Source organism: Felis catus, chromosome D1, assembly GCF_018350175.1.
Source record: "Felis catus isolate Fca126 chromosome D1, F.catus_Fca126_mat1.0, whole genome shotgun sequence".
In the NCBI taxonomy this organism is placed as follows: Eukaryota; Metazoa; Chordata; class Mammalia; order Carnivora; family Felidae; genus Felis; species Felis catus.
Genome location: NC_058377.1, coordinates 70,153,174 through 70,173,955, shown reverse-complemented (window position 1 = coordinate 70,173,955; position 20,782 = coordinate 70,153,174). Strand labels below are relative to the sequence as shown.

The 20,782-nt window shown below is 44.7% G+C and overlaps 1 long non-coding RNA gene across 1 annotated transcript in view; it reads right to left on the bottom strand.

Moving 5' to 3' along the window:
• The window catches only part of LOC123380520, a 45,477-nt gene extending 25,013 nt beyond the window's left edge, over positions 1 to 20,464 (bottom strand). Inside the window, exon 1 of the long non-coding RNA XR_006586406.1 lies at positions 19,710 to 20,464. This is a non-coding gene — a long non-coding RNA (uncharacterized LOC123380520). The remainder of the gene's footprint in view (positions 1 to 19,709) is intronic.
• Positions 20,465 to 20,782: the final 318 nt, after the last annotated feature.

Genomic DNA, 20,782 nt, shown 5'->3' with positions numbered 1-20,782 from the left:
CAAATGTCTCCAAATAGTAGAACGGAGAAATAAACTGTAGTATATTCATATGATGCAGACTGCACAACAATACTGTTCCAATGAGTGAATTCTCCTTCACATGATTTGCAAGAACCCACATTCATAATTTGCATGACAGAAGTCAGATACTAAAGACTGCCAACCGGCAAAACCAACTCTTGGCAATACTGACAGGGGAACCAGTGGCTGGGGACAAGCAACAGAGAGAGTTTGAGTTCCTCATACTGTTGTGCTTATTCCTCTGCGGGGCAGGTACATGAATTACTCACTTCACGCTAAGGTGTTAACATTTGTGTTTATAACAGATACGCTGTCCTGTGCCGACATCCATGTATGTATATGTAATTTTTCCAGAAGTTTATAAAATGTATCTGAATAGAAACAGAACTGAGGCAACGGATACTATATAAAATTGATACTATATAAATCAAGGGATAAAGGTAAAAACATATTTTGTCTAGAGCAGTACTGGTAAATAAAAGTTGCTGTTTGATGGAAATGTTCTAAATCTGCTCTGTCCAATGTAGTAGCTTCTAGGCATATGTGGCTATTGAGCGCTTGAAGGTAGCCAGTGAGACTGAAAAACTGAATTTTCACTGGTACTTCATTGTTATTAATTTTCATTTAAAGAGCTACGTGTGACTAGTGGCCAGCATACTGAATAGCACAGATTATGAGCTTTGAGGGCAGCCACCACGGGAAGTTGAATCTACTAAAATATGTTCCCTCGGGAAAGGGGACAGTATGAGGAGGTTTGATGAAGTTTTGGGGTGATGGTGGTGTGGTCCAGAGCTGATGGCCAAGAAAGAATTCTTGAAGTCATCTTTGGTGCAAAAAGGTGATTTCATCAAAGCACGGGGACAGGACCCACAGGCCGGAAGAGCTGCTCTGGGATCGTAATGGGTAACTCATTGATATACCCTCACATTGGGAGGGGGTCGGGGATAGAGTAAGTCTCTAAGGAATTTTGGAAGCAAGGTTTCTAGGACCTTGAGGGGCTAGCTTTTGTTAGGGAAACAGGATTTATTACTGTTTAATAACACCTCAATCATGAGATCCTTCAGATGTATCTTGGGGGGCCATAAGCTTGGAGTATGACTGCCAGCATATATCTTGGGGCAGTTGAGATAAAGGAAGTAGACTTACAGGATCCTCGAGGTTGGGGACAATGTTAAGCCAAGGTTCTCTTTTGCCCCCAGCAAAGTGTGGTCCTTGAGGCAGCTGAGCTCCTAGAGGGAGGTTACTCTGCCAGTTTCAAGGACTTGTCAATGGGCTGCAGACAGTAAGGGAATTCAATTTTTCATTTGCCTTAGTTTCCCACATCACCTTGGCAAGCATTTAAACCCCTTCCTTTGTTCCCGGGTAGCTGGGAGTGTCCAAGGAATATCACACAGATCCCACCTGTGTGGGGCGGGGGGATGCTACCTTCTGCTTTGCCCCTCAGCCCGCCTCATGCTCCCTCATCAGGTTGAGATGGAGCCTGGTTGCTTTTTATCCTAAACTTTTCTGTACCATTTAATACATTTAATGCACTTTCTGTGCATATGACTTAGATATTAAAACTTAATTTTAAAAAAGAAAGAAAGTTTGAAGCACATACTCAAAACTGTTCACAGTGGTTGATCTTTGGATGTTGGGATTTATGGTGATTTTTCTTTTCTTCCTTTCTTTAAAAAAATAACTATTTTTGAAAATGTTTGCCATAAGCACACTTGGAAAAAGAACAAATTAATAAATCAACAGCTAAAATTAAATATTGATGACAAATCAGAAAATTCTTGAGGGGCCTGTCTTTACTTGCACTATTAAGGCAATAATGTGTTTAATGAGAATTTATGGCAGGTCATATTTTTCTTTTCAACATTTAATATCTAAACATGCTGGCTAAGCAGGGATTTCACATAAAGCATGCCATATTTCTGCTGCCCTCCACTTTCTCATAAGGCACACAGATGGTTGAATTTGGGCTGCATCAACAAGGTAGAATTTAGTGTGACCCACCTTCAGGATAGTTTAAGCAGGTATCTTTGAAAGAGTGGCTTTGCCTTCCTGCTGAGCTGTCTTACAGCTCAGTGTCAAGGTCTTCCAAGGGCTAGATTTGGGGTGAACTTTCTAATAAACTTGTGGTGAAGACAGTTATAGGTTCCTAGCTGTGCATCCAACCACCGCGGTGCTTCTGATGTGTATCCACTCAGGTAGCCAAGAAGTCTCGGTTCACCTTTACCACCCTGCCTTCCCCTCTAAGACCTTGCACTCCAGACTCCCGAAACCTCTCCCTATTCCCCACTTGTTCCTCTTTTGTGCACCTTTGCATTTGCACATAATATTCCTTGGCTAGCATGCCTTTCTTCCTTTTTTTTCTTCCTGGTGAATTCCAATCTGTCCATTAAGATCCATATCAAATGTCATCTCTTAGAACCCTTTTCTGTTAGACATGTTAATCACGGTGCTGGAAGTTGCACAACCCTAAGTGCAACGTTTCAACCTCCAGCATCTGCTCAAAGCACCTGTCCTCTGGTCATAGCTATTGGAGGGTGGGGGGAACATGTGACATAGGAATGAACACCCCACCAAGGGCAACTCATTCATAGGCTAGCCTATAATCTTGCAAAATTTTAATTAGAAAATAGGTGAATTTTATGGCATGTAAGGTATACCTCAGTAAAAACTGTTTTAAGAAATTAAACCAGGAGGGAGGGGCCAAGATGGCAGAAAAGCATGGAAATTTTTTTGCGTCTCACATCCATGAAATACAGCCAGATCAACACTAAACCATCCGGCACGCCTAGAAAACTGATCTAACGATTAACACAACAATCTGCACAACCTGAACGACAGAATTCAGCTGGTACTCAGTACGGAGAGGGGAACTGGGGGCGAGAGAAGCCGCAGAGGCAGGGAGCTATTTCCGCATGTGGAGAGAGGACAGAGACAGGGGAGAGTAAGGGAAAAGCATCCCCCCGCCAAAGCGGGGATACAAAGTGGAAAAGTGGAAACAGCTACAGGGGCTGAAATAAAAAGGGAGAAAGGAGAAAAGAGAGGGTTTAAATTCCATTAAGACTCTATAAATGGGGGAGCGCACAGTCTGCAATTCCACAGCTCAATACCTGGTGGTGCTGTGGTGGGAAGGGCAAATCCCCAGGAGGATTGTGAAGTCCGGGGGTCTTCAGGTCACATGGATAGAGGCAGTTCTCCTGCTAGGAGGACATCTGGTGGAGGCTGTGGGCCCCCCCCCAAAGGCAAAGACCCCAGTGGACCTGGGAGAACAACCACATTCGCTGGTGCTGGAACAAGGTCGTTGGGGGTGAAGCCTGGTGCCAGATGTGTGTTGTGATTTTCCGTAATCCCTGAAATGCTGCTGCTACAGGATCGTGTGAACTTCTTCTGGGGCGGGCTGGCACCCAGCCGCAGTCTCTGGGCACCTGCAGCAGCATAGTCCGTGAACATTCTTGGGTGTGGCCGGCACCCAGCCAGTGCTGGGTGAGACCCTCCTGCAGAGGGGCAGAATGGATCAAAGCCGCAGTCCCTCTGCGGAGGGGTCAGGAAACACAGCCCCATCTGTGACAAAACTCAGGAGGGAGGTACCACCTGGCAACCTGACGGCTTGGTCATAGACGGTGTAAAAGCAGGGAGTGGACAGAGGCAACAAAGGACAGGTGCGCGATTGCTGTCTGGGGAGAACAAAGTTCTGATACTAGAGACTGGGTAGCTGGGTGACGCCATTTTCACCCCTCCACACGCATGCGCATACACACCTACAAGCACCAGGACAATCCACCCCAGTAAGCTAAGCAGCGCCACTTAGTGGAGAACAGAGCTGTTACACTAAGCCCCGCCCAACTGGGCCAACCTCACTCTTCAGAAACACCGCAAGTCTGTCTACCAGCTTAGTTTACAGAATATAAAGTGCTTCATAGTTTCACTTCTAGGGGAAAATGATGTAATTTCAATTGTATTTCGGTCTGTTCTCTGGGCCATCTAATCAAGTTTTTTTTGTTTTTGTTTTTGTTTTTTTTGTTTTTTTGTTTCTTTTCTTTTTCTTGAATACAGAAACAGAAAAAATTGATTTTTATTTTCAATTTTTATTAAAAATATTTTTCTTTTTATTTTTCTACTATATTTTTTAGTTTTTTGTAAAATTTTCAAATTCTATTTTACTTACATCATTTCATTTTATTCTATCCATTATGTTCATTTTTTCAAATTTTCAAATGTTTTCCTTTTTTTCTTTTTTGTTTCTTGCTTTTTATTTTTTTTCCCCCCACTTTTTCCTCTAATCTAACAAACTCCTTTCAACAACCAGACCAAATCACACCTAGGATCTAACATAATTTATTTGATTTGTGTGTGTGTGTGTGTGTGTGTTGTTTTTAATTTTTTAATTTTAATCTTTTTACCTTATTAATTCTTTTTCTTCCTTCAAAATGATGAAATGAAGGAATTCACCCCAAAAGTAAGACAGGAAGAAACAATAGCCAGAGACTTAATCAACACAGATACAAGCAAGATGTCTGAACCAGAATTTAGAATCATGATAATAAGAAAACTAGCTGGGATCAAAAACAGGTTAGAATCCCTTTCTGCAGAGATAAAAGAAGTAAAAGCTAGTCAGGATGAAATAAAAAATGCTATAACTAAACTGCAATCTCTAATGTATGCCATGGCGGCAAGAATTGATGAGGCACAGCAGTGAATCACCAATATAGAGGACAAACTTATGGAGAATAATGAAGCAGAAAAGAAGGAGACTAAGGCAAAAGAGCACGATTTAAGAATTAGAGAAATCAGTGACTCATTAAAAAGGAACAACATCAGAATCATAGGGGTTCCAGAAGATAAAGAGAGAGAGAAAGGGGTAGAAGGATTATGTGAGCAAATCATAGTGGAAAACTTTCCTAACTGGGGGAAAGAGACAGACATCAAAATCCAGGAAGCACAGAGGACTCTCATTAGATTGAAAAAAAAAATGACCATCAACAAGGCATATCATAGTCAAATTCACAAAATACTCAGACAAGGAAAGAATCATGAAAGCAACAAGGGAAAAAAAAGTCCTTAACCTACAAGAGAAGACAGATCAAGTTTGCAGCAGACCTATCCACAGAAACTTGGCAGGCCAGAAAGGAGTGGCAGGATATATTCAATGTGCTGAATCAGAAAAATATGCAGCCAAGAATTCTTAATCCAGCAAGCCTGTCATTTAAAATAGAAGGAGAGATTAAAAGCTTCCCAGACAAACAAAAATTAAAAGATTTTGTTATCACTTAGCCAGCCCTGAAAGACATTTTAAAGGGGACTCTCTGAAGGGAGAAAAGATGAAAAAAAATAAATAAAAAGACCAAAGCAACAAAGACTAGAAAGGACCAGAGAACACCACCAGAAACTCTACAAGCATCATACTGGCAATAAATTCATATCTTTCAGTATTCACTCTAAATGTCAATGGACTCAATGCTCCAATCAAAAGACATAGGGTAACAGAATAGATAAGAAAACAAGATCCATCTGTATGGATGGTTTCCAAGAGACCTACTTTAGACCTAAAGACACCTACGGATTGAACATAAGGGGATGGAGAACCATCATGCTAATGGTCGACAAAAGAAAGTCAGAGTAGCCATACTTATATCAGACAAACTAGACTTTAAAATAAAGACTGTAACAAGAGATGAAGAAGGGCATGATATCATAATTAAGGGGTCTATCCACCAAGAAGACCTAACAATTGTAAACATTTATGCTCCAAATGTGATAGCACCCAAATATATCAATCAATTAATCACAAACATACAGAAACTCATTGATGATAATACCATAATACTAGGGGACTTCAACAGCCCACTTACAACAATGGACAGGTCATCTAAACAGAAAATCAACAAGGAAACAATGGCTTTGAATGACTCACTGGACCAGATGGACTTAACAGATATATTCAGAACATTTCATCCTAAAGCAGCAGAATATACATTCTTCTCCAGTGCACATGGAACATTCTCCAGAATAGATCACAAACTGGGACACTAATCATGCCTCAAAAAGTACAAAAAGATAGGGATCATACTGTGCATATTTTGCACAACACTATGAAACTCGAAATCAACCAGAAGAAAAAATGTGGAAAGATAACAAATACTTGAAGACAAAAGAACATATTCCTAAAGAATAAACGGGTTAACCAAGAAGTGAAAGAGGAAATTAAAAAGTACATGGAAGCCAATGAAAATGATAACACCACAGTCCAAAACCTCTGGGACGCAGCAAAGGCGGTCATAAGAGGGAAGTATATAGCAATTCAGGCTTTCCTAAGAAAGGAAGAAAGGTCTCAGATACACACCTTACACCTTAAAGAGCTGGAGAAACAATAGTAAATAAAACCCCAAAACAGCAGAAGACAGGAAATAATAAAGATTGAGCAGAAATCAATGCTATCAAAACCAAAAAACAGTAGAATGAATCAATGAAACCAGAAGCTGGTTCTTTGAAAGAGTTAACAAAATTGATAAACCACTAGTCAGTTTGATCAAAAAGAAAAAGGACACAAATAAATAAAATCAAGAATGAAAGAGTCGAAAGATCACAGCCAACACAGCAGAAATAAAAAAACAATAATAAGAGGATATCATGAGCAATTATACACCAATAAAATGGGAAATCTGGAAGAAATGGGCATGCTCCTAGAAACATATACACTACCAAAACTGAAACAGGAAGAAATAGAAAATTTGAACAGACCCATAACCAGTAAGGAAATCAAATTCAATAAAAAATCTCCCCGAAAAACAAGAGTCCAGGGCCAGATGGCTTTCCAGGGGAATTCTACCAAACATTTAAGGAAGAGTTCACACCTATTCTCTTGAAGGTGTTCCAAAAAATAGAAATGGAAGGAAAACTTCCACATTCTTTCTATGATGCCAGCATTACCTTGATTCCAAAACCAGATGGAGACCCCACTAAAAAGGAGAACTACAGACCAATTTCCCTGATGAACATGGATGCAAAAATCCTCAACAAGATATTACCCAACAATACATTAAACAAAATTATTCACCATAACCAAGTGGGATTTATACCTAAGATGCAGGGCTGGTTCAATATCCGCAAAACAATCAGTGTCACTCATCACATCAGTAAAAGAAAGGACAAGAACCACATGCTCCTCTCAATAGATGCAGAGAAAGCATTTGACAAAATATAGCATCTTTTCTTGATAAAAACCCTCAACAAAGTAGGGATGGAAGGATCATACCTCGAGATCATAAAAGCCATATATGAATGACCCAATGCTAATATCATCCTCAATGGGGAAAACTGAGAGCTTTCCCCCTAAGGTCAGGAACAAGACAGGGATGTCCACTTTCACCACTGTTATTCAACATAGTATTGGAAGTCTTAGCCTCTGCAATCAGACAACACAAAGACATAAAAAGCACCCAAATCAGCCAGGAGGAAGTCAAACTTTCACTTTTTGCAGATGACATGATACTCTATATGGAAAACCCAAAAGACTCCACCAAAAAACTGCTAGAACTGATCCATGAATTCAGCTAAGTTGCAGGATATAAAATCAATGCACAGAAATTGGTTGCATTCCTATACACCAACAAGGAAGCAACAGAAAGAGAAATCAAGGAATCAATCCCACTTACAATTGCACCAAAAACCATAGAATACCTAGGAATAACTCTAACCAAAGAGGTGAAAAATCTATACACTGAAAAATATAGGAAACTTATTAAAGAAATTGAAGAAGATACAAAAAAATGGAAAAAAATATCCCATGCTCCTGGATAGGAAGAACAAATATTGTTAAAGTGTCGATACTACCCAAAGCAATCTACATATTCAATGTAATCCTTATCAAAATAACATCAGCATTCTTCACAGAGCTAGAACAAACAATCCTAAAATTTGTATGGAACCAGAAAAGATGATGAATAGCCAAGGCAATCTTGAAAAAGAAAACCAAAGCAGGAGGCATCATAATCCTGGACTTCAAGCTGTATTACAAAGCTGTAATCATCAAGGCAGTATGGTACTGGCACAAAAACAGACACTCAGATCAATGGAACAGAGTAGAGAACCCAGAAATGGACCCATAAATGTATGGCCAACTAATCTTTGACAAAGCAGGAAATAATATCAAATGGAATAAAGACAGTCTCTTCAGCAAGTGGGCTGGGAAACCTGGACAGCGACATGCAGAAGACTGAACTTATACCACTTTCTTACACCATACACAAAAATAAACTCAAAATGGATGAAAGGCCTAAATGTAAGACAGGAAGCCATCAAAATCCTGGCAGGCACAAACCTCTTTGACCTTGGCTGCAGCAGCTTCTTACTCAACACGTCTCCAGAGGCAAGAGAGACAAAAGCAAAATGAACTATTGCGACCTCATCAAAATAAAAAGCCTCAGCATAGCGAAGAAAACAATCAGCAAAACTAAAAGGCAACCGATGGAATGGGAGAAAATATTTGCAAAAGACATATCAGATAAAGGGTCAGTATTCAAAATCTATAAAGAATTTATCAAACTCAACACCCAAAAAAACAAAGAATCCAGTGAAGAAATGGGCAAAAGGCATGAATAGGCACTTCTCCAAAGACATCCAGATGGTCAACTGACACACGAAAAAAATGCTCACTATCACTTATCATCAGGGAAATACAAATCAAAACCACAATGAGATACCACCTCACACCTGTCAGAATGGCTAACATAAACAACTCAGGCAAGAGATGTTGGCAAGGATGCGGAGAAAGAGGATCTCTTTGCACTGCTGGTGGGAATGCAAACCGGTGCAGCCACTCTGGAAAACACTATGGAGGTTCCTCAAAAAAATTAAAAATAGAACACCCTACGACCCAGCAATTGCACTACTAGGTATTTATACAAGGGATACAGGTGTGCTGTTTTGAAGGGGCCCATGCACCCCATTGTTTATAGCAGCACTATTAACAATAGCCAAAGTATGGAAAGAGCCCAAATGTCCATCTATGGATGAAGGGATAAAGAAGATGTGGTATATATATACAATGGAGTATTACTCGGCAATCCAAAAGAATGAAATCTTGCCATTTGCAACTACGTGGAAAGAACTAGAGGGTATTATGCTAAGCAAAATTAGTCAGTCAGAGAAAGACAAATATCATATGACTTCACTCATATGAAGACTTTAAGACACAGAACAGATGAACACAAGGGAAAAGAAACAAAAATAATATAAAAACAGGGAGGAGGACAAAACAGAAGAGACTCAAATATGGAGAACAAACAGAGGGTTAGTGGAGGGGTTGTGGGATGGGGGGTGGGCTAAATGGGAAAGGGGCATTAAGGAATCTACTCCTGAAATCATTGTTGCACTATATGCTAACTTGGATGTAAATGAAAAAAAAAATAAATTAAATGAAAATACCTCAAAAATTTTAAACCAAACACCTAAGATTAATGCAACACCCTAAGAAATCATGTGGACAATGCACAGGTCAAAGGTCTGATGAGCAGAGTCCTTGACTGAGCAGAGAAAGGCAGCCAGGAGTGAGAAATAAACGAATCAGACACAAGACAGAAGGGAAGATGCCAAGAGACTGAATCCTAGTCCATGGGTTTTCCTTATAGTAACCACCTCCTCCTTTTCTGAGGAATTTGATTTGTAACTAAAAGTTGATGATAACAACTTCCCTGATTACCCAAAGTAGAGTTCATCTCTCTTTTGTGCTGTAACAACCCTACTGAAATTGCAGTTTGAGTATGCATTTGCCAATGGAATGGAATTTACCATTGGAAAGCGGGAAGGGGGCTCCTGAGTCAGACAGACCTGGATGCTAACCTTGGCTCTGTACTCATGAACTCTGAAACCTTGGGCTCATGACTTCTTTCTGGGCCTTAGTTCTCTCATCTGTAAAATGGGAATAACCCCGCTCATGAGGATTGACTGAGATGGCATATGAAACATTGGTGGCTGGGTCCAGATCCTAATAGGTGCTCAGTAAATGTCAGCTTCATTCCTTTGTTCACCCTGTACTGTAACTGGTTCTCAGACTTCACTTAATTCCTCCCTCCCTGGCCTGTGAATTGGTGGCAGAAACTGTATCTTGTTCACTTGGGGTGCCACTCTGTTATCTGTTTGCCGGGCAGACAGAAAGTTTTCATAAAATAGTTTTTAATTTAATTTAATTTAATAATAAAACCATAGGATCACATGATCCATCTTGGTAGGATTGCCAGATTTAGCAAATAAAAATTCAGGATGCCCGGCCAAGTTTGACTTTCAAAAACAACAAATAATTTGCATAGTAATATGTCCACTGCATGGGTACACTGAAAATTATTTGTTGCTTATCCAAAATTCAATCTTAATTTTATTTTTTTAAATTTTGTTTAATGTTTATTTATTTTTGAGAGAGAGCGCGCGCGCGCGCGCAAAAGGGGGAGGGGCAGAGAGAAGGAGACACAGAATCCGAAGCAGGCTCCAGGCTCTAAGCTGTCAGCGCAGAGCCCGATGCAGGGCTCCAACTCACAAGCCGGGAGATAATGACCTGAGCCGAAGTTGGATGCTCAACTAACTGAGTCCCCCAGGTGCCCCAACCTTAATTTTAGGTTGAACTTCCTGTATGTCCTTTAGCAACTGCACATCCTGACCATTACCTTCTCATCAATCCCCACCTCTGTTTACAAGTAGCAGGCACTTGGGTCTAAAAGACCCACTTTTTTTCAGAAGAAAAAAGAATTTGGTAAGTGCCTTTTCTAACTATGGGATTCCCATTAATGAATCCTAGGGATAACGACTGCATATTTGAGAAATTACTGTGTGTGAAAAGACCACACAAATCAGCCTGACCTTCGGGAATCCCAATTTGGCCTGCTGTCCTGGTGTAATTCAGCATGTCAGAGCTCCCCTTTTCACTCTCCAAAGTGACCGGGTTTGGATGATGAACCCTATGGCCTCCCGTGTGCGAGGCGTGGCCCTGGGATGTCAGCCCGTGTTTTCGGAGGGTAGGTGAAGGCAGGTGGAGTTGCTACTTCATAAGACATCATACCAGCGTTCTCCCTCTGCTTTTGTCTTCACGCTTCCTGTTAACTCAACCCTTCTACACCTTTATTATCTCTCCACACCACTGTGCTCCCCTCTCAAATGCCTTTACTGGTGGGCCAGTACCGGCCACTTATTGGGTGCTCACTCTTTGCTGAGATCCAAGAAAAACACTGTAGAGGAATCGCTTTGTCAAATCTTCATAAGAACGTGGAGGAGGCACCACCCTCTCCTCATTGCCCAGGGTCAGGTTCAGACCCAGATCTGAGCTCTTACCCACAGCGGGCAGCACAGTCCCACATTTCTGATGTAGCCTGTGCCCCTGGAGCTGTGCCTTTGTTCTGTGCAAATAGGAATTCCGTGAGCAGGACCCTGTGGGTGCACTTGGATGATGTGACAGTTGTGGGAGAGATCAGAGTGAATAACAGTAATAATTGTCCACTCTGTGCTGTGACCAGTTCTCAGACCTCTGAGACTTCTGAGAGACGAGCACCGCGATGCTCTTTTTATGAATGAGGAGACAAGGGCTCAGGGCTGGATCTGAGGCCAGGTCTCCTGCAACTATACAAAAGGGTATTTCCTAATGCACTGCATGTGACTCTCCAAATTATGCTATCTTTGGAACATGCCCCCTGGGCCAGAAGGAAAGATCACTGCCAGGTGATAATGGAAAGGATCCTTAAGGACACTTAGAAGTGCCCCTTTAAGACACTTCTAGGTCAGAGAAGCGTCCTGGGAGAGGAGCACGTGTAGAGTTGTGCTGACCTCTACCGGCAGGATCTCTCCCCCAACCCAAGACCATCACGGATTGTCCACTGGTTCGCTGGCCCACTGGTCACTTGGTTTTTTCCCCCAGATCTGTAAATATTCAGAACAGGTTGGGCCTCAATATGGACAAATGCCATTTAATCTGAGCCTGAGCTCCCGCCTCCCAGACCAATGCTTCAGTCAGTCTATGAGGAGAACCCATCGTTACATTAGAGCTGGCACAGGCCCAGGCTTGCGAACAGCATCGGGAGCACAACAGTTTATTGGCAATGAGAGGGGAGGTTTGGAAAAGAAATCAATTTTGTTAAAAATAAACAAACTATAATTCTACCTTCCTGATGAGAGCACATGTCCCAGGCAAATGAATAATGGCATGGCATTTTAGTTCCCAGAAACAATTCCAGAATCATCTTTATGACACATTACCTGATAACAAATGTGTCTTGGCATGGCATTCAAGGCCCCCTGCGGCCTGCTGCTGCCAGCCTTTCCTCCCTTATGACCTGCCTCTTCCAGGCATGAACCTTGGCTCTAGCACCGTTGGGCCATTTCCAGTTCTCTGAACACATGCCCTTTCTTTTTTTTTTTTTTTTTTTAATTTTTTTTTTTTCAACGTTTATTTATTTTTGGGACAGAGAGAGACAAAGCATGAACGGGGGAGGGGCAGAGAGAGAGGGAGACACAGAATCGGAAACAGGCTCCAGGCCCCGAGCCATCAGCCCAGAGCCTGATGCAGGGCTCGAACTCACGGACCGCGAGATCGTGACCTGGCTGAAGTCGGACGCTTAACCGACTGTGCCACCCAGGCGCCCCCACATGCCCTTTCTTGATCACGCTTCAAGCTCGGTACGGCCACTGCCACATCCACGCGCTCTTCCTGCCACTCTTGCAATGTTGTCAGAGAATCTAGTACAACATTCCCTCAACACTACGTGTACCACGTGCATTAAATGAGTTTGCTTTTCTGTACTGTCTTAGTCTGTTGAGGCTGCCATAACAAAATACCATAGAGCGGATGACTTATAACAACAGACACACCAACAAGATTTCTCACAATTCTGGAGCTTAGGAAGTCCAAGATTGCGGTGTGAGCAGTTTCCGTGTCCGACCAGGGCCTGCTTCTTCATAGATGGCTGTCTTTTTGTTATAACCTCACCTGGCAGCAGGAGCAAGGGAGTTTTCTCGAGTCTCTTTCACTAAGGGCACTAATGCCATTCAAGATGGCTCCGCCTTCATGACCTAGTCACCTCCAAAGGCCCCATCTCCTAAAACCATCACCTTGGGCATCGGGCCTTCCACATACGAATTTTGAGGAGGTGCAAACGTTCCGACATAGTATATACCCACACTTATGGAGCACTGACAGTGTTCAGGGATGATTCCAAGAACTTCAAATGTATCAAAACAATCGTAACAATGCTCTGAGGAAGTAGACGTAATTTTTATATTCCCATTTGACAAATTGGGAAACCGAGGCACAAAGAAGGGAAGCAAGTTTTTCAGGGTCCACAGCTTGTAAATGGTGGAGCCACGACTTACACCCAAGCAGTCTGACTCCAGAGTCTACAGACCTAACACGACCCTGTATTTTTCTCTCTCTTTTTTAAAATTTCTTTTTAATGTTTATTTCTTTTTAAGACAGAAGGAGAGAGAGAGATAGGCAGAGTGTGAGCAGGGGAGGGGCAGAGAGAGAGGGAGACACAGAACCTGAAGCAGGCTCCAGGCTCGGAACTGTCCGCACAGAACCCCACGCTGCGCTTGAACTCACCAACTGCAAGATCATGACCTGAGCTGAAGCCTCATGCTTAACGGACGGAGGCACCCAGGAGCCCCATTTTTCTGTCTCTTTTAAGAAAACAATGGGACCCAGGGCCTGGGACATAGAAACTGCTTACTAAATGCAGACCGAGCGAACAAAGGAATGAAACCTATTTCTTGGCTCCCAGCGGCCCCCTGCTGCGGATGTGGGACATCAGCTTTGCCAGTGGCCACCACCCTCCCAAGCCCTCAGACTCGAAGCCTCCAAGGGGAGCACAGAGTCAGCAGCCTCCCGGCCGCGCTGTGCAGAAGGCGCCCGGACACATGGGCAGTTCCCCGTTGGGCAGATGCCCCTGATCTTTAAAAGAACGTTCCGCTTCCACTGGAACAGGTAAATTGCTTCAGGGAATGACAGGTTACTCCACTCTCTCTCTGAAGATAGAAACTGTTCCTCCAGCCCAGAGTGAGTTGGTTGGAAAAAACTGATTTCACGCTTTGCTGAGTCTGATTGCCCTCGAACACCGGAGCGCATTATCTGCCCGCCTGCGCGGGCTGAGCGTGAGGGCCGTGACGGCCGTGCAGGGGCACGGCAGGCCCTCTTGGGGGGAGATCTCAGATCTCCAGCCTCCGCGGGTCCCCCAGGAGCTCTGTCACAGCAAAGCTAGCGGGTAGGCAGCTTTTCTGGCGATAACACCACTTTCTTGCCCTCTCCTCCTGCCCCCCCTCCCCCTCCATTTTTTCCTGTTTTCTCCAGGGGCTGCAGACCTGCTTTCCCAGCTGTCTAGCTTAAGGCCTTTTGCCCTTGCTTGTTCCACAGGCTTCTCAGCCTTACGGTGTCTGAAAGGGAACTTTCGTCCCCAAATGTGCTTTGCTTGTTTCCGTCAATGTCACCTTCAGGCAGCCAGTCCCCCTGAGCCTAAAGTCCCCGAGAGTCCACCCAGCTGGTATGGATTTCCCGGTCCTCCCAGTACCCCCTTGATGCTGACATTCTAATGTTAGAAGATGGGCCCAGGTTCCCCGCCTCCAGCCCCCCTGCACAGGATGGCATGGGAGCCCTCACTAAACAAATGGCCTGGCTGCCTGGAACCTTTCAAAGAATTACCACCTGCCTCCTCCGGGGAGCAACTGTGTGACAGAGGACCCTGCCCAAGTGTGGTTTCTGGCCTGGGCTGTGGCTTGTGTGGTTAAGGGCAGTGAGGCAAGAAAATGAACTCAAATCCAGACAGCCTAATGGTAGGCCCAGGGGTTGAGTGGTATAGAGAAACCCTCCAGAAGGTAAGAAGGAGGAAGCTGGGAAAGCACATGGAAGAGGAAAAACAAACAAACAAAACCCAGCACCCCCCCAGGGGGTGGGCAGAGAAGCCCCTCAGACAAAGGGACAAATTGGTGTGTTAAAGGGGAAAGTGTTGTTACAGAGCTCCTTTGGATGCCTCCGGATGGAGTCGGTGAAGTTCACAAAGGGGGTCCAGGATTAGTGGGCAGAGTATGGAGAGCATGAAATCAGTTGGAATTTGGTGGTTTGGGCAGGGTGCCAGCAGTACAGGAGGCGATGGGAAGGTTCTCAAGGCTGGGAGCAGAGATGACAGCGAGGCCTGTTGAGAAACCGGCCAGCAAGAGGCTTCCCAGGACGGGAAACCTCCTCAGTTGACTAGATGCCAACAAGTAAGACATAAGGGGAGTTTGTGATCTCCAAGGTGGTATGCTCAAATCTACCTGTTACCCCCGAACCTCCATTAACGTCTACTCTGTAAGAGACCTTAGTAGCCTCTGTAAATATTCATAGTCACCCAGGGAAAATGAAGGCTCTCGGGTGATGCATGAAATGGGGCAAGGATGGGACAGAGGAAGGAAGAGTGAGCATCGAGAATCCAGGAAAGGTGGGAGACTGGAGGTAACAGGGGGTGCTGTTCCCCATCTGTGGGACCAGATTGGATTCGTCTGTCTGTATCTTTTGAGGGTTGGAAATGGCTCCACAGATTGGAGGACTGGGGACACCCAGGTGGCTGACATCTGCATGTGATTACTGACCAAAACAGGAAGGTCTGAAGCCGAGGGAATTAAAGGGAACTTAAACTGATGGAGATTTTTTTTTTTTTAATTAGGTATCTGTGGCTAGAGGAGGGACCAGATCAGCAGCTGTTACTGGCACTGGCCTGCACCGGCCTTGAGCAAAACAGAGAAGAAAGCAGGTTCCCAGAAACCCAGTGAGAGCCCTGAGCCAACCCTGTGAGGTTATAGATACGCATCGGAGATAAGTGAGGGAGGACAGCTCTGTGTCTGGGTTAAGAAAGTGGGACAAAGAGGGTTCATCTAGGATGAATGTGCCCGAGGTGCCGAAGGAGGGAGAGGTGGGGACAGATGTGGTGGGAACGTCCAACCAGCTTCTCTGCATCTGGTCTTGGGGCTAAGCCAGCTTCCCTTTCACTTTGCTCCCATCCAGCTGGTGGAGCAAACACCTGGCTGTGTTCTGTATCCCTGGAAACCCCAGACCCTTCAGCAAAGCCCCGTTCCCGGCAGAACTGCCGCTGATAGAAGCCCAGGTAACTGCCCCTCCTTCCCTACCTTCAATTAGCTCTGAAGTTCTGTAAATTCTACTTCCCAAATAGCTCATTTCCTCCTTTTACTCCAAATGCTCCTTTCTTTGCTTACCCCTCCTGGGCCTGATGTCCTGGGGCCTGATACGCCACCCTCTCCTGGGGTAGGTCTCAGACTCCCCCTCAAAGCTTGGGCACAAGCCAGCAGGTGCACCGTGAATGCTTATTAAGTGAATAGTTTCCTGTCAAGAGTCGAACCCTTGCACTGCACACCCCTCATGACACACACACACACACACACACACACACACACACTGATACACACACACGTGCCCTCCAATTTCGCACTCATTTAAGTGTACAAGTAAAATGTGCCAACGTGGGAGAACTGAGAGATCTTACAATGTGTCGGGGAGACCTCACAAGTGCTTTTAGCTTCTCTCCAAAGTCTTGCGTGGATTTAGAGACCAGAAAGCCATCCTACTACACCACAATGGATGATGTAGCTATCTTTAAATCCATAAGTTATTCCTCGCAGGGGTTGCCGAGGAGCCATCCCCCACTTTTGCCTCCTCTTCTCCATCATCTTCCTCTCTTCCTGCCCCTGGTCCCCCTCCTTCAATTCATCATCTATTCACACTGGCTACAATGTCAGGCACTGTGGTAAGTTCTCTGAATAACTTACCTCAGTTAATTCTCACCACCACTCTCTGAGATGGGCATCAGTACTGCCGTTTTGATGGAAGACTTGTTCATGACCCCAAGACTAGGGAACAGCAGTTCTCTGTCTCCAGGTTGCAAAGCCCCTGCTCTTATGATTTAAATTTAAAATCATTTAAGTGCGTTATGGTCTTTAACAAATTGCACTGTGATTCTGTATCTGCCTTTGCTGCTCCACTGTTAGCTAGGAGAACGGGGACCAAGTCTGATTTATCTGTGTAACCTTTGCAATGCTTTATCCAGGGCCTGGGGCACCAGGGATGTTCGGTTGGTGTTTCTAAGTAAATGTCGACAGCAGAGTACAGAGTGTGGGATTTACAGTCAAATTGTCCCAGGTCCGATTGTACTCCATCATGTCCAGCTCTGTGACCTTGACCAAGAAGCTCATCCTTCGGAACTTTAGCTTTCAAAACGATAAGAATAACAGTACACATTCAATAGTACATAAGAAATGCACATAAAAGGGTCAGCATACTGCCCTGGCAGAGTAAGCACTAAGTAGATGTTGGCCATTATTATTGGTGGTAGTGGTGGTGGTGAGTGATGCTTCCTATCTCTGACCCTTTAAAGACCATCTGATATAAACCTCCCTGGCCTATTAGGGCAATACCTTTGGGCCTCTGTGATTGTGCCCACCCTGCTCTCACCCTGACCCCATTCCCCAATTATAATCTCTGGTCTCTGTATCCAGCCTTCTGATTCCAATTTGCCTCACCCCTGGCGCATGGAACTTGTATTTGGTTTCCAGTATTTGACTTGTAGATGCACCTGCGTGGTCTTGGGCTTGGATGGGTTCTTGTGGTTCTTCCCAGAGGCTGGGGTCTGACCCTGCCCCAGTGCGCAGGCACCCCAATTTTCTCTAATTCTTCGCATTTATTATTCACACCCTTCCTACCAAGAAAAGAGAAAGAAGGAAGGTATGAGGGCAGGTGGGAGGGAAGGAGGAAAAATGAAGAAAAACAAGGAAGAAGGAAAGGCTTGAGTTAGTCTCTCTAACTCCTCTCTAGGCCGTTTCACTAATGCCTGAGCTGGTATTGCTGCTTCTAACCTTATTTTCACCCAGTCCACCATCCATATGGTGACTGGAGTAATAACAACAACAACCAGCAGGTATTAATCATGTGTTACATATGTGACAAATACAATTCCAAGCGCTTCACATGCATTAATTTATGTAACCCTCACTGCCCCCATATAAAGGAAGCAATAATGGCCGCTTCATTTGAAAGATACAGACGCTGACAAGCCCATTTGTCCACTTGCTTGAACACCTTGACCAAGGTTGCATAGCTAACGAAGTAACAGCCAAGATTCCCATCAAAATAGTCACTCAGGATGAACTCGGTTGCTGTCTTCATGTTTGACTGTGAGCACACACTTCAAGAGAAGTGTAGGCAGATTTTGAGGCAACGTCTTGGGGCTTGGCTCCTCCCGAGGACTGGATTTTGGATAAGGTCAATATTTGTGCACCAACTCGCCCCACACAAATGTTCCCCTAAGGGGCTGCCAAAATTTGAGAAGCCCTTGAACTAGGAGAGACTCAAAAGGCCCCGCTATCTTCCCCAACTTGATACCCACAGGTAACAGTGGGTTCCTGCAGGTCAGGAACTCTCACACATCTTTTTTTTTTTTTTTAATTTTTTTAATGCTTATATTTGAGAGAGAGAGACAGACAGATCATGAGTAGCTGAGGGGCAGAGAGACAGAGACAGAATCCAAAGCAGGTTCCAGGCTCCTAGCTGTGAGCTGTCAGCACAGAGCCTGACATGGGGCTCGAACCCACGAGCAGTGAGATCATGACCTGAGCGGAAACCGGATGCTCAACCGGCTGAGCCACCCAAGGGTCCCTCTCACATATCTTTATACCTGGCACAGTGCCTGACCCAACACAGTTTTTGCACCCGTGGTATTGTTCATACTGCTCTCTCCAGGTTGTACTAAGAATTTCACGAAATAATATTTGCTGAAGATGATAGGTGTTTTTCAGGTAAAATTGAGTGGTAGTAACAGTATTGTCTCTAAAAGAGTCCAAACTATCTGAGAGGCTATTGAAAGGGTTTTTATACCATTGGAAAAGCTAAAGAGACACAGTCATGCAGGATTTCTTTTGAAGGGATTGAATTGTGGTTTGAAGACCTCTGTGTAGCCTACATTCTGCTTTTCTTGCACAAATTTGTGGACAGAGAGCAACCTGGGCACCCCACCTTTGTCCCCAACCTCCCCTCCTCCCCCATCTGTTGGTGACAGAGCCACCAGAAGCCCACCACCCTCTGGAGCGGGTGCTTATTCCTTGACTTTGGTCGATAAACAAACCCAGAAGATTGAGTAGCGAGTATGGGTGTTTGTATAGAGCAGTTGAGGAAACATTCCCAGCCCAGAGGACACAGCTGGGGAGGCTGTCAGAACAATCCGGGCCTCTGAGAAAAGGCTAGACTTAGCCCAGCAAACATGGCCCCGGCCTGGGCTTGACCTTTAGATGCCACGTGTCACCTTCGGTGGGAAAATAAATAGTCCCCTTGTCTGGAATGTGTCCCCCCCTTCTCTTGTGAAACATGGGAAACAGGCAGCAATTGTGTGAGAGGAAAAGCCTGTCTGCAAGCTGTCCTTGGAGCATGTGGACAGGCCTGCCTCCCGCCAGCAGGTCAATACCACTATTGTCTCCCTTCATGGGCCGTGCTCGTCCCTCAGCCTCCCAAGATTCAGGCTCTAGTGTCAGGGGCAGGGCTGCTGTCTACACAGTTTTGTAAGGGGTGTGGAGGGGGAAGGCAAAGAGACATACTTCCCTTGGGCTAGCGGAAGCTTTGGTGCTGCTTGGCTCATGTGAAGACCATGGACAGGGGGAAAGCCCAGGTCAGGAGGTACAATGCTCACCTTTACATCGGGGGTGCCGAGACCTGTGGCCTGGAGCCCTCGGAGGTGCAGAGAAAAGATGGAGTCTCGAGGTAGGAGTGAGGAAACCGGCCTAGGTGGCAGTGAGTTTGCTAAGCAGACACTGAGGGAGGGCCACGGCTTCCTTACCCATAAGTTGGGCTCCTAAACTTCCAGACCTGCAAGAAGAAGCAAACAGCTTTCAGCTTGCGAACTAAAGTTAATTAATTGATAATAACTTCCAGGAGCCATTATATTATAAAGTGTCCTGACAGTTGGGTTCAAGCTCAGTGGGAAAGAGTGGCACATTGATTAATAATATCTGCCATAAGGTCCGATTGTGAAGGGATGGAGCTGTCAGAAGGTGAGCCCCTCTCTGCCACCGCTGTCCCAATTCCACACATGGCTGTCCTGACAGCCTGTCTCTCCCTTCCCTGGGTCCCTTTCCAGGGCTGGACTCCTGTCCACCTTTGTCCACCTCTATCCCCACCGGTGAAAATATATTCTGTGGCTCAAGTTGGAAACCTGGATCTTATCATGAAGTTCTCCTTCTCCATTTCCTTCCAGATAGGGGCAATTTACAAATCCTTCCAGTTCCACTTTCTCAAGATCTTTTTAATCCATCCTCCGCCCTCACCCACCACACAGCATTTGAGCTCATCTCTCACTTCGGTGAGTACAGCGCCCTTCCAACAGGTGTATATGACTTGGACACTTCCCATCCAGTCCATCATGCACCGATCACATCCACCACAAGAGTGGCCCTAGGAAAGCCTATGTCAAGAATTACAGGCAACAAGACTTCAACACGAGGTGGGGGGCGGGGGGGAGGGGTTGGAGTGGGGCTCTTGAAATGGCAGAAGAGCTATCTGAGACTGTTGCAGGCAAATTGTAACTCCTTGCACTCCCAGTGCCTCAAATTTGGGATAGTTCATTCCCTCTCTCCCAGTTACCTTGTTAACAGACCTCCTAAGTGCTTTCCAAAGCATCCTTATTCAAGTATGTGCATTAACAAGTTCAAAGATCCTCATTTTGCAACCTCTGAAGTCTAGGAAAGCTAAGAATTTTCTTCTTTT